The sequence below is a fragment of the Callospermophilus lateralis genome, chromosome 19 (genome assembly GCF_048772815.1).
Source record: "Callospermophilus lateralis isolate mCalLat2 chromosome 19, mCalLat2.hap1, whole genome shotgun sequence".
Lineage (NCBI taxonomy): Eukaryota > Metazoa > Chordata > Mammalia > Rodentia > Sciuridae > Callospermophilus > Callospermophilus lateralis.
The window spans coordinates 10,083,814-10,096,281 of record NC_135323.1 but is presented as its reverse complement, the minus strand read 5'-3'; positions in this window follow the sequence as shown (position 1 = coordinate 10,096,281).

Sequence of the window (12,468 nt, the reverse complement as noted above, 5' to 3'; positions counted from 1 at the left end):
ACAAAGGAATCGATTCTCTGCCAGCTGATTAGTTGTTCGATATTTCCTGAGCAGCCAACAACCACGAAGACGCAGCTGACGGTTAAATAAAGATGCTGCAAGAGAAGCAGATTTTTCTTTAAGGAAACAGCTCCCTGCCCTGGACCTGCACACCCTTTGCAAAAGATGTGTTTCCTTCTTTGGAACCTGGGATACTCAAAGCACCAAATCAAGAACAGGAACTCCTGCTCCTGCCCACAGGGTCCTCTCCCTCTGCACACCGCTGTTGTTAGTGCCCACCTGCAGCTTCCTGCCACTTCTGCAGCAGCCTGACTGTCCCCCAGCCCCACGCTCCTTCTTCCCAGTGGCAGCTGCAGTGGACTTTCTACAACTCAGTCTTGGCAGTGCCCCTGCCTTGCCTTGGTTGGTGCCAACATTAAGATAAAACTAGGCTCATGAATGTGACCGAATGATAGCCCTGGAATCAGGCCTTACCTACTGCTTCCCCAGCCCCACCTCTCACCCCACTTCCTTCAGTGATTTCCAGCTCCCCACATTTCTTTAGCTGCTTACACACTGTTTCTCTTGCCTGAATGACTTTTCCTTCTTTATTCAAGCTTAGTAGAATTAAATACTTGTTCTCTTAAAGACTCAAATCAGGTCCTGAAATTCCTTGAATTGAGTGAGACCCTTGTTCATCTGTGTTTGGGTAACTTCCCATTCTCACCTCTCGTTGGGATTTAAAACTATGTCCACCAATTCTTTGACACTCTTCCCATCAAAATGCGGAGCCTCATTCACGACTCCTTGATTGTGGAACAAATTTAAAAACTTGCTTATAACAGATGCAATGTGGCAGGATTGATGGAGTGTGGCTTTTGAGGTTAGGGCATTAGGCCATTTCTGCTTCTTTTGCTCCTTGGATTACCCACTCTAGGGGAGGCAGCCACCATGTTGGGAGGACGCTCAAGCAGCCCGAGGAGAGACCCATGTGGAGAAGAACTAAGGAACCCGGCCAATGATACTTATCATTTCACGCCATTGTAATGTGCACTGCTTTATGTATTCAGTAGAAACCATAGTTCAATTTTTGAATTTTGATCTTTTCTGAGGCTAGTGATGTGCAGGACAATATTCTTTTGTGATTCTGGGCAGCAGCAGTGAGCCACAATTCCTGGCCAGCTACATAAACACTCCACAGTGTATTGTGTTGCTAGGCTATGACGTCAGGAAGGTTAGGTGTGTCAAATGCAGGTTTGGCTTACAATATTTCCAACTTGCAATGGATTTACCTGGAGTAACCCCCTCATGAGCCAAGGAGCACCTGGACACAGCATCCTTAAAGAATGGGCATTGGCATCCCAGAATTGCCTCAGTGAATCTTTTACTCATTCATTTCTCTGTAGAAAACACTGCATTAGGCACTGCAGGGAAAGAGGAGGTGAAAAGACAGGATGACTGAGCTGACTTAGATGGGAGTGATAATGGGGTACAGAGAAGGCAGGAGAGGGAAGAGCGACATAGCTAGCCAGAGTGGGGGGAGAGCTAAGTGCACAGGCCAAGGTGGTGCAGGGTCCCCTGTTTTTACCCAAACGGACGAGATAAGTCTCACTGTGTGGCCAGGGTGTGGTGACAAGTTATTCAGATCCTCAGGGAAAAGGCAAAGAGGAGTCACTAGTCAGATCCACCCCACCCCCTATTTTATTTATTTTTTTCTTAGCACTTTTTACATTGGAGATGCTCTTGTTCACTTGTTTGTTTAGCATTTGTCTCCCCCAGGAAATCAGGGCGTGGGGGCATTTGCCACCCTATCAACAGTCAGGAGAATCCCCAGCCCAACACTCATTATTCCAGCATTAAATGAACCAGATTCCAAACCCACACCACAGGAAGGATCTCTGAACTTTCTACTCACGGGGCTTAGGCTTCTCTGGCTAACCCAAAGAGAGACTCACAGCTTCCAACAGGGTCCAGCTGCTTATCCACTCCATCCTTCCTTCTGGCAGGAGGACCATGCGTGGTCAGAGGGGCTGGGGGTGCTGACAGTGGCTCATTCATTGGCCCTTTTCCAGCCACTCAAACGCTGAGGTGTAATTGCAGGTGCAAACCTGCTGCCTTGAACTGTAAGACTCCACGCCGACTTAATAATCAGGCACTTAGCTTCCTGTTTTTGCTTCTTAACACACGAAGGCACTTTGTAAAGGGTTGAATGAACTTAATTATCAATTTCCACGTGCACATTACAATTCAGCTGGGGTCAGGCCAATGCTTCCTAGATACAGGCTGTTGACAATGGCCATGAGCATCTCCCTCCACCACTCTCATCTCACTCTGTGTGGATTTGTGTCACTTTTTGGAGTCCATTTTATTTATTGATTTTCACATAAATCCTGGGAAAGGCAAGACACCAAAGCCACGTCTGAAGTAAGTCATTGCAGGGAAGGACAATATAGAATTGGAATTTGCTTCCTGTGGAGGAAATAGGATATGCAATGCCTTTTTTTGGGGGGGAGGGGGTATGGATTGGCAGAGGATAATATGGGGCAGGGTGGAGGTGGGATTCTTTCATCTACTGGAATATAAATTCAGACTGGGGGGACAATGCAAAATATTGAAGAGAAAGGGGAACCTTTGTTCTGCAGAAGGTGTGTATACTGATTTCTGTATGCAAAATGAATTTGGATAAATGAATGACAAAGGTGTAATTATGTGGTGTTATATATTTGGAAATATTCTGCCGCAGAAACGGAATGGATTAAAGTAGTGGAATAAGAACACAATGGGGGTAGGATGTTTAAAAATGGTCACTAATGATGCTTCTGGGGTGGCAAGAGCCAGATAGCCAAGAAGACAGGTATTCATCCAACAGGGTGGTGGGCCCTGTGAAGGTGAATGCACAGGCGAATCTCCACATTGCCCGGCCCCAGACTCCCCTTCCCTCAGGATAATGTAATGACCAAACCTACCTGCGTAGAAGCACACGCTAACACAGGGAAGATCAACACAGGTCTGGCACCTCCAAGTTGAAAGACCTGGGTGGGGTACAGAAGAGGCAATCTCTTCCCCTCTGTCCGTTCCTGCGGGTCCACTTCCAGGGCCTAATGCCACATCATAGACGACAAAGCTCAGGACGGCTTCTCTCCTCCAGCCAGGTGAAGCAAGGCGTCAGAGCACATCTGCCTGGACTTGAACTTGAACGCTCCTCCCGTCACTGACAAGCTTTGTGATTTCGAGCAAGTTCCTGTCTGATTCTCTTTTTGTTCCTTATCTCTAAAATGAAGATGACAGCAGCCTCTACCTGCAGGGTTCTCGTGACGGGTAACTGGCATGGAGCAGCCTCATCAGATATTTTCTGTGATGATCTCCAATACTGAAGACAGGACCCCTGTGTGTGAGTCTGGAGGGCAGCGAAGGCCCCTCTGTAAGGGAAACTCCTTCTGTAAAGTGCCTCTCCTTCTCCGCCAGCCTCTCTTGGCTCTTTTTCCTCCTTCCCCTCTCTTTGTGAATTACGTTTAAATGCTTTCTCCTCCATTTCCCAACACACACACACACACACACACACACACACACACACACACAGGGAAACAGGGTGCCAAGGGGTTCCGGAAACCGGGCCCTTTGCAACCGTGTGGTTGGTCAAATACGCCCTGCAGGGGGAGCCAACCCCTTTCCCTCTCATCTCCTTACAACCAGCCGGTGAAAAAGAGATTTCTGTCCCCTCAAAGGATGAGAGGACATGCTGGCTTTCTTCTCACCTCTTGCCGCAACCCCTTGAAGAAGGAGGTGTGAGATGAGGGGATTGCACCAAAATGGCCTGGTCTTCTCTGCTGGAAAGAATTGATATGCTAAAGGCGCGGACGTCTCCTTTCCCCGCTCTCTGCCCCTCGTTGGGGGTGAGGCGAGCCATGGTCTCTCATGCGTTTGGTTAGATAATAAGAAACCAGGTCTGAACCTTCCACTCTGTGGGTCCCTAGATCATCAGCAACAGGCATAAAGCAAAGTAGTCGTTTAAGACAACGACCACCATTGACTATGTTTTACAAGTTTATGGGCCTTCGTGGTAGTTTTACCAAGTTGGGAAAGTTTATTTGTGTACCTTCAGGGGTTGGGGGCTGGCTGGTCCAGGATGAACCTTCCCCGGGACACCTAGGCCCTGCTTTGTGCATCTGTCACCCTCTAGCATGCTGGCCCTGGCTTGCTCTTGTGTTGGTAGCAGGGATCCTAGAGTAAATGAACCCAGGTGTGTAAGAGGGCAAGAAACCCACACCTGCTTTCAAGTCACATGTACAAGCCAAAGAACTGCAGAATTCCAGGCAGAGAGTATGGATAAGGGCAGGCCACTTATTAGGCCTCTGAATGCCGTCAGTCTACCCTAGTCCCAAAGTTTGCCCTAAGAGAGGTTGACGTACGGCATATATTATAAGTTTGTGAGAACAACCTGTTTACCCAGGGGAGGCTGGGAAAGCTTTATACCGAAGGGATTCTTGAGTCCAACTTGGGAAGACGAGCTTGCTGTTCTTTAAGAGGGCAACTAGGACAACCCAGGAGGAGAGCACAGCTCCAGGAAAAGCTCAGAGACCCCACACAGCTGGGTGGATCAGAGGGACTGGAAATAGCTTAGTGGACTTACTACAATAGCGCTTCATGGGAGCTGAGGCTAAAGAGGTTAGGCTACTGAGCTCAGGTTTTGTCTTGAAGTCCACCGGAAGCCACTGAAGGTTTTCATGCTATTGAATGATGTGATCAGCCTTTCTTTGCAGAGATAACCCCTGTCCAAAGAGTAGAAAGAGGAGGGAGACTCTCACACCCGCCTGATCTATAGGTCAGGAGACTTTTGTTGGCAAATAATGCTCCTTCCTCCACCCACCCGGCTTTGTGTGACTCTATTGTTCCTCTCAGGAGCACAGCTAAGTGGTTCGAATTCACTCACTAACCGGAAGCCAGCTCTTTTCAGACTTGTTAGACAATAATGTACCGGGGCTTTGGCCACACTCACGCTGCACCAGAAATAATGGCTGAAATAAGAAGCAAGGACCCGTGAGTCTCTCCCTTGCTTTTTCATCCTGAAGCTTCTATAATTAGGCTGGAGAGAAATGATTTACTTAATTCATGTTATTTCATGCAATATCATTAGCAGTGCTCGGTCGTATCTTTATTAGCCCCGCGCATACGCCTCTATAACGTTGAGAGCAACAATGGGGCTTCACTTATCTCCAGGAAGCCAGCCCATTCTTTCAATGAAGGAAAAGTGGCCCCAGCCCCAGGTTGCCATAGACACTGGAGAAGGCTGTCACCAAGCCGCAGCGTACCTATTTCCTGGTGACATGCAGAATTAGAGGTATTGGTGGAATCAAAGGGAAACTAACCGGATGAAACAAAGGGTCCCTTCAGCGTCTCCTGACACACTCTCTGCCGAAGCAGCCTGTCTATGCCCCTTTCCCCTCCTCCCTGAAGCCAGGGGACTGGGACTGAATCCCAAAGACCTCAGAAAAATGAAAGCCGGCAGCAACCTCCATTCATGTAGCTCAAATTCATGTCCAAAGCAAAGCTTCCTGTAGACCAAGTCTGTGGCTTCCCACAGCTCCAGACTATTTTTTTTTTTTTTTTTAGTTGTAGGTGGGCACAATACCTTTATTTTACTTTTATGTGGTGCTGAGGATCGAATCCAGGGCCTTCCATGTGTGAGGTGAGCACTCTACCCTTGAGCCACACCCCCAGCCCGGCTGGGAACTTCTTGACAGCCACAGGTCCTGGGAGATGCATCATCTGCAAACCTCTTAGTCACGATGCTGCTCTCACACTGTCTTCCTTCCAGTTTAGAAATATGCATTTTTCCAACTAGGTGGCCTTGTCCTTTAGGGTCCCCTTTCCTGGAATTCTCTCCCCCTTGCCCTTTGGGTGGCTGGCTCCCTGGGTCTCCGTTTGAAGGTCACTTTTCACAGAGACCCTGCCTGCCCCTTCTATGTAAAAATAACTCCTCTACCCTCGGTTATTCTGTATCACATCAGCTTGGCTCCTTCCTGGCGATTTTTGTAATCTATAATTATCTTTTATTTACTGTTTGCTTACTTACGGCTGATCTCCCCCACTAGGGTGCGAGTTGCTTAAAGGCAGGTGCTTAAGAGGCGATGCTCTGCTTCGCTTGGTCTTTCTCCCCAGGCGGAGGCTTGAGGGGAGGATCCCAGGGGCTTGCTTGGGAGGTGAAGGAAGTGGAGGGAGGGATGGGGATAAATAGGGAGCTCAGCCCTCGGAGGGCGGGTTATCAAATTACCATCGCGGCAACTGCAGGGTAACCCCGCAGGGGGCGCTGTAGGAGCCAGAGTGCCACCCCCAGCCCAGAATCCCCCTGCCTGGGCAGCGGGAGGGCGGGGTCGTTACAGACCCCTCCCATCAGTCACCCAGGGCTGGACCCAGGCGTGGGAACCCTGCAGCACTTCTTAGCTTTTCGTGTAGGAGTAGGCTCCAGTAGCCAGGGAAGAGTTTCAGTGGAAGAGTTTGGGTGGTAGCGTTGGAAGTTGGGTTTTGTGCACCATTGACTAATACCTTAAGGAAAAGGAGGGGACACTGATAGCATCTGTTAGGGTGCTGTGTAGGGATCCCCATGCATAAAGGAATGATCATGGTGCCTGAGGCTGCTAATATCTGACTCTCAAGATATTTTCATGCCTAATAGGACAGACAACTAGTTCATAGGAAAGAAGAAAAGGCACGGATTTGGGTCTCAGGAAGAGCTGGGTTCAAATCCAACTGTATGACCTGAACAAATTTCATGACCTTTCTGTGACTTTAACCGACGCGTTCCTCCCCTCCTCTGCAAAATGGAGATACTGATTCCTACCTCCTAAGATTATTGTAAAATGATTAGAGATATTATACACCATGTTGATACGTGTGTTCATAGAGGCGAGTGACCAGTAAATGTCACTTCTCTTTTCCATGACAGAGCAGCAAATTCTATACAGCAAACGTGTGACTGAGGGCTAAAGTTTTTTGGTCAATCAACAGAAGTTTATTGAAAATTTATCATATTGGAGGCGCTGGACCAATAGAAGCAGAGAGCAGAGAACAAGACAGAGAAGTGTGCTGTCCCTGCAGATCTCACAGTCTAGAAGGGACAACCGGAAATAATAGAAAAGATGGATAAAAGAACAGCACAAGCTGAGAGGGAGGGGGAGGAGAGGAAGGAAAGGAAGAGGGCGATGGGGGAGGTGGTGGAAAGGAAGTGATGTGAGACGTGAAAACACACTCACGGATGGCGGTCCTGCCTGTGAGTGGCTGGTGGCTGCTCAGAGGAGCACCTGAGAATAGGAGCTGAGCTTAGGGCACATCTGGCATGACAGGGGGCAGAACTTCCTGGGTGCCTTTCAGACACTTCTGATGTGATCCTCGGAACAAATAAAAAGGGGAGTATACACAAAACATGCACATACCTAATATCACAGTGTACCCCACAAATAGGTATGATTATTATGCATCGATTAAAATTAAATGACTTTTTTTCAGTACTGGGGATTGAACCCAGGAGTGCTCTACCACCGAGCTATATCCCCAGCCTTGTTTATTTTTTGACTTTGAGACAGGGTCTTGTTAAGTTTCCCTGGCTGTGCTCAAACTTGTGATCCTCCTGCCTCAGCTTCCTGAGCAGCTGGGATTACAGGCACGTGACACGGTTGATGAAGGGTAAATTAAACAGTGAAAAGTAGACTGAGTAGGGAGGCAGAGACAGGAGGATTTCAAATCTGAGGCCAGCTTGGGCAATTTAGTGAGACCTTTTCTCAAATTAAAACATTAGAAGAGCTGGGGATGTAGCTGAGGGGTAGAGCACTTGTTTAGCACGCTGAAGGCCTGCATTCTATACCCAGTACTGCAAAAAGGAAAAAATAAAACACAACATTAGAAGACCCCTGGAAGTTGGGGTGGTCATGAATGGCTCCTAGAACAGGTGGAGATGTTTTGAAGAACAGGGGGGTTACAGTGGACCCTGAGGTAGTGGGACACCAGTCTGGCTAAGAATAATATTCAACTTTACTTATCAGGTGCTTCTGGTATCTCAGACCCCATTGGGAGGTACTTTCTATATTTAATGCTCATGTTCACAATATGACTCTAGGAGGTAGCCGTTATTAACTCTGCGCCCTCAACTTTGAAGATGAGAAAAATGAAAGTTAATTCCCTGAGGTCACTGAGCAAGCTAAGCAGCAGAATTTGGACTCAAAGTAGGAATTATCTTTGAAGAGCTGAAAGGGAAAGACCGAGTGGTTCTCCCCAGAAGTCTGCAATGTAAAGATGGGGGTAAGACCCTGAGGTGGGGAGCAGCTTCACAGGAGTGATGAGAGCCACACAGAAATGGGGGCTGACCATGAATCTAACAGAGGGAAGCCACGAGGGGCTAACACCGTAAAATGAATGGAAGGAGCATTTTTAAAAATTGAGACAAAATATATCTACAATGGAATGCACACACAATTTTTTTTTTTTTTTTTTGGTACCAAGAATTGAACTCAGGGGCTCTTGACCACTGAGCCACATCCCCAGCCCTATTTTGTATTTTATTTAGAGACAGGGTCTCACTGAGTTGTTTAGCGCCTTGCTTTTGCCAAAGCTGGCTTTGAACTTGCGATCCTCCTGCCTCAGCCTCCTGAACCGCTAGGATTACAGGTGAGCAGCACTGTGCCCTCCAGGAGTGCACACATATTGATGGCACCCTAGTGGATTTTTAGCCCCATATATGGCCATATAACCATCACATGAATCAAGATATAGAATATGTCCATCACTTGAGAGAGTTCTCTTGCTCCCCCTTTCCAGGGAAAAGCTTCCACCTCCTCAAGTCAGGAAACCATTCTTCTGACTTCTACCCTCAAAGGTGAATTTTTTAAAGTAACACATTTCTCATGTATCCAAGGAATATGAGCATGTGATATGAAGTGAAGATATTAACAGAAAGACCGAAGAGAATGTTAGATCACCTGTGAGCCGACGGCCCAGAAGAAACGTCCTAAAACACTTCGGTCTCTTCCATGCTGTCTTTAATTGCACATTTTTTACATTTTAACTTGAGACCATAGTACACGTTCAATTTTACATTCCTTTTTTTTTTTTTAAATAGCATTATTAGGATGTAAACGTTTTCCCAGTGTAAATTCTTTATACACTTCATTTTACATGGCCTTAACTATTCCGTCGAGGGAACGCTTACCCATTCCCTGAATGTTAGTTCTGTTGGTTGGTTTCCAGGGTTTCAGAGTCACGAACATCTATGCCCAGGAAGCTCTATCTGAATTTCAGATTTTATTGGAATGGAAGAAGAAGGTGTCGATTAAACCAGTACACAGTCTCCAAACTTGTGGCTGTGGCTAAATGGTTTTCTGCAAAGTGTCGATGTGGGTGAGTCCTCTTGGCCTGGATCCACAAAAAGTGCCCGTGGCTGGGCACACTCCCCAGCACTGAGCTGCTGTTTTTGTTTTGTTTTGTTTTAAAACCTGGAGGACTCTCCGGGGACGCTGAGTAAAGCTCTTGAGCTGAGGCTCTGCCTGGTCTCAGCTCGAGGAACAATGTGGCTTGATTTTTCTGTTCCTCTCCTAGTGGGTCGGGCTTAGAGATTCTGAACAGGTGACCTCAGAAATCACTTTGGTTCAACATCTGGAACCATCATGAGCGATAAGGGCAGAGAACAGTGGACAGGCCTGCCTGGGTGGCTGCCTCGGAGCAGGGTCACAGATGGCTCCCTTATGTCACCCTTCAGAGGAGACTGTTCCGGGACCCTCTCATCTCCTCGCAGGCACCGAGGAGGAAGAAGACGTTGACAGGTCAGTCTGAGACTCGGGCGGCGTCAGAGGGTGCCTTTGTGAGGACCCGAGCGGCCTGAGAGCTGATGATTACCGTGTAGGACACAGCAGAGAGGGGTAATGATCAGGGCCAACCTAGCATTTAGGTCAGACTCAATCGTGGCCTTGGAAGGCGTGTTCTGCTATTTAAAATCACCCTCCCTTCTCCAGGAAATCTGGCCTTTTACACTAGAATAAAAGGCCATGTATGTGTGCCTGTTCTCTGGGGAACACTTCCAAACGTGGCTTCCGGGAAAAGCACTCCATTGGAACTTTTCTTCCAATGTGCAGGAGAAACCCACTTCTCACGGGCTTCCAAACACCTCAAAGGAGCCAGGCCAGGGTGGTTGTGTCCGGCAGCAGAGGTTTGGGTGAACCGGGCACCTGGTTCTAAACCCACCTTGTAAAGACCTCCTCCTTGCCTAAGTCTGGATGCTCCGGGGTCTTCTCCATTGCTGGCTCTTCTCTAAGTGACTGTGGGGGTCGCACGATGGTCACCTTCACCTGATGACTTCTGTATCTCTTTTCACAAATACGTCATAGATGAGAATGATTTTTACACAATGATTTTTCTTGTCAACGTGTGTAGGATTTTCTTCCAGGACACGATATGAGACGCTACAATGTTTATCCAGAACAGCATTCTCATTTCTGCTGTCATATATAACAAATTAGAATCAATCAATAAATAGGCTTTCAGCAACGTCCAGAAGGGGACACAGCATTTATCGCCACAGAGTTCAGCATCTAAATTCACTTCAGTTTAATTCTCTTTCAACAAGCTTCGTCTAAGCAGCCTTCTGTGCTGAGATTGTGCTAGGTGGTAGAGATGCAGAAATGAATCAAGAGTCCAAGCCCCTTGATAAACTCATAAATGGTTGAGGAGACAAAACCGTAGCAACAATTAAGATATAAAAGGAGCTGGGAGTTTAGCTCGGTGGTAGAAGCTTGCCTAGCATGGGTGAGGTCCTGGGTTTGATTCCCAGCACTGCAAAATAATAATAAATAAATGTTCATCTAGGCATATGGGTTTCACGAGGGTGAAAACCAAAAATAAGACTTTTCCCAGTGATGGAAGACCTCTGGGGGAGATGTGGCAAACCCTGAGCCTTGAGCCATCTGCAAATGGTACCCAGATGAAGGACACTGGAGAAGCTGTAGCCAAGGCACGGAGGTGAGGAAGACGTCCCTACGAGTCATCTGCAAGCAGTTAGTCTGATGCTGCTGGAATGGAACCCAAGGCAAGCCAATCCACAGAAGGAGATGGAATCAGAGAAGGCAAAGAACATGGACAACCAAACCTGCTGGAGAAAGGAAGAATAATTCACAAGGTTTTCTGTTTTCTACTAACACTTAACCGAAATGCAAAGGAAGCAAACCAGCCCTGGTGATGGGGAGGGGAGGTGAGCTTCCTCCCAAGATGGCGGTAGAAACGTGAATTTGAGAGATAGCCACCGCATGGCAGTTATTGCTCCACTAGGCCACCAGACTTCCAGGCTGAACTCCTACTTTGAGCCAGGAGGAACCTCAGCATAAACACGATCAATGTCTAGATTCTTCCATAAGCAACAAGAAATAATGTCAAGGGGGAGGAGAACTGAATCAAGGCAAGGCTGAGAAGAATAATGAAGGGGCATTCATGGGTGGTTTATGATGTGTGACATTTTGTTCATGCTGAGATTTCCCAGGTGTGTCATATAAGTCACCGAAACAGGCAATAAATGGAGGCTTTATTTTCTTATTTAAAACAACGAGCCCCTGTGAATTAAATAAAAATATGAGGGCTTGGAAACATGGGGAGTTGATTATGAGGGCGTAAAATTGATCATCGGGGTTTTGTTCCACGATGTAGTCACAAAAACAAAGCCATTATTTATGTTTGTTGCTACTTTAAAGATTATCAAGAGCGTTCAGGTTCCATTATTCCATGAATAAGGTGCATGGGTCTTGCCCCAGGCCTTTCTGCCTATAAAGAGGCAAAATGGAATCCAAAATCGGGGGCACTGACTGTAAGAAGAGCTCATTGGGTCTTTATAGCCCATGTTTCCCCAAGACGATGGGTCAGAAGTCCTCACCCCTCCTGTCCCAACGTCACGCTAAACCATCTGCTTTATAAGATGTCTTCCATACAGATGAAGCTCATTTTATTTGGAACAACTGGAATTCCAGAAACATTATTTTCCACTTTTCTCCAGTGAACTTCCCCAGAAGAAAAGGGTTATTGCCTCCAAATAAAAGAAGTATAATGAGAAACCCTCTCCCAGGCATCCTGGCGGCTGCTGTCTGTTCTCGCCTCCAGTTAGGAGCCCAGGGGAGCGAGGGCACCTGTGGAGCTGGAGGAAGGTGGGGTACATTCAACTGCCAACCTAGTTTTATTTTGATTTGCAGAGTGTTTTGTTTTGAGCAATTTCCTGTCTTATAAAAATTTTTTTTTTTTTTTGGAAACCTATCTAGATTCACTGGAAGTGGCAAAAATCATACAGAGAAATCCAAAGAGCCTTCCTGCAGCTTTGCCTAATGGTGGCATCTCACACTCTGCAGTGTGACCCCATAGCCGACTTCCTTTCTCCCCCTGAGTCAGTTCCTCACACTAAAACAAAACAAGAAAGCAACATCAACAAACCCAGAAGGTCTAACTGAAAGGCTGGATTTTTGGCCTTTC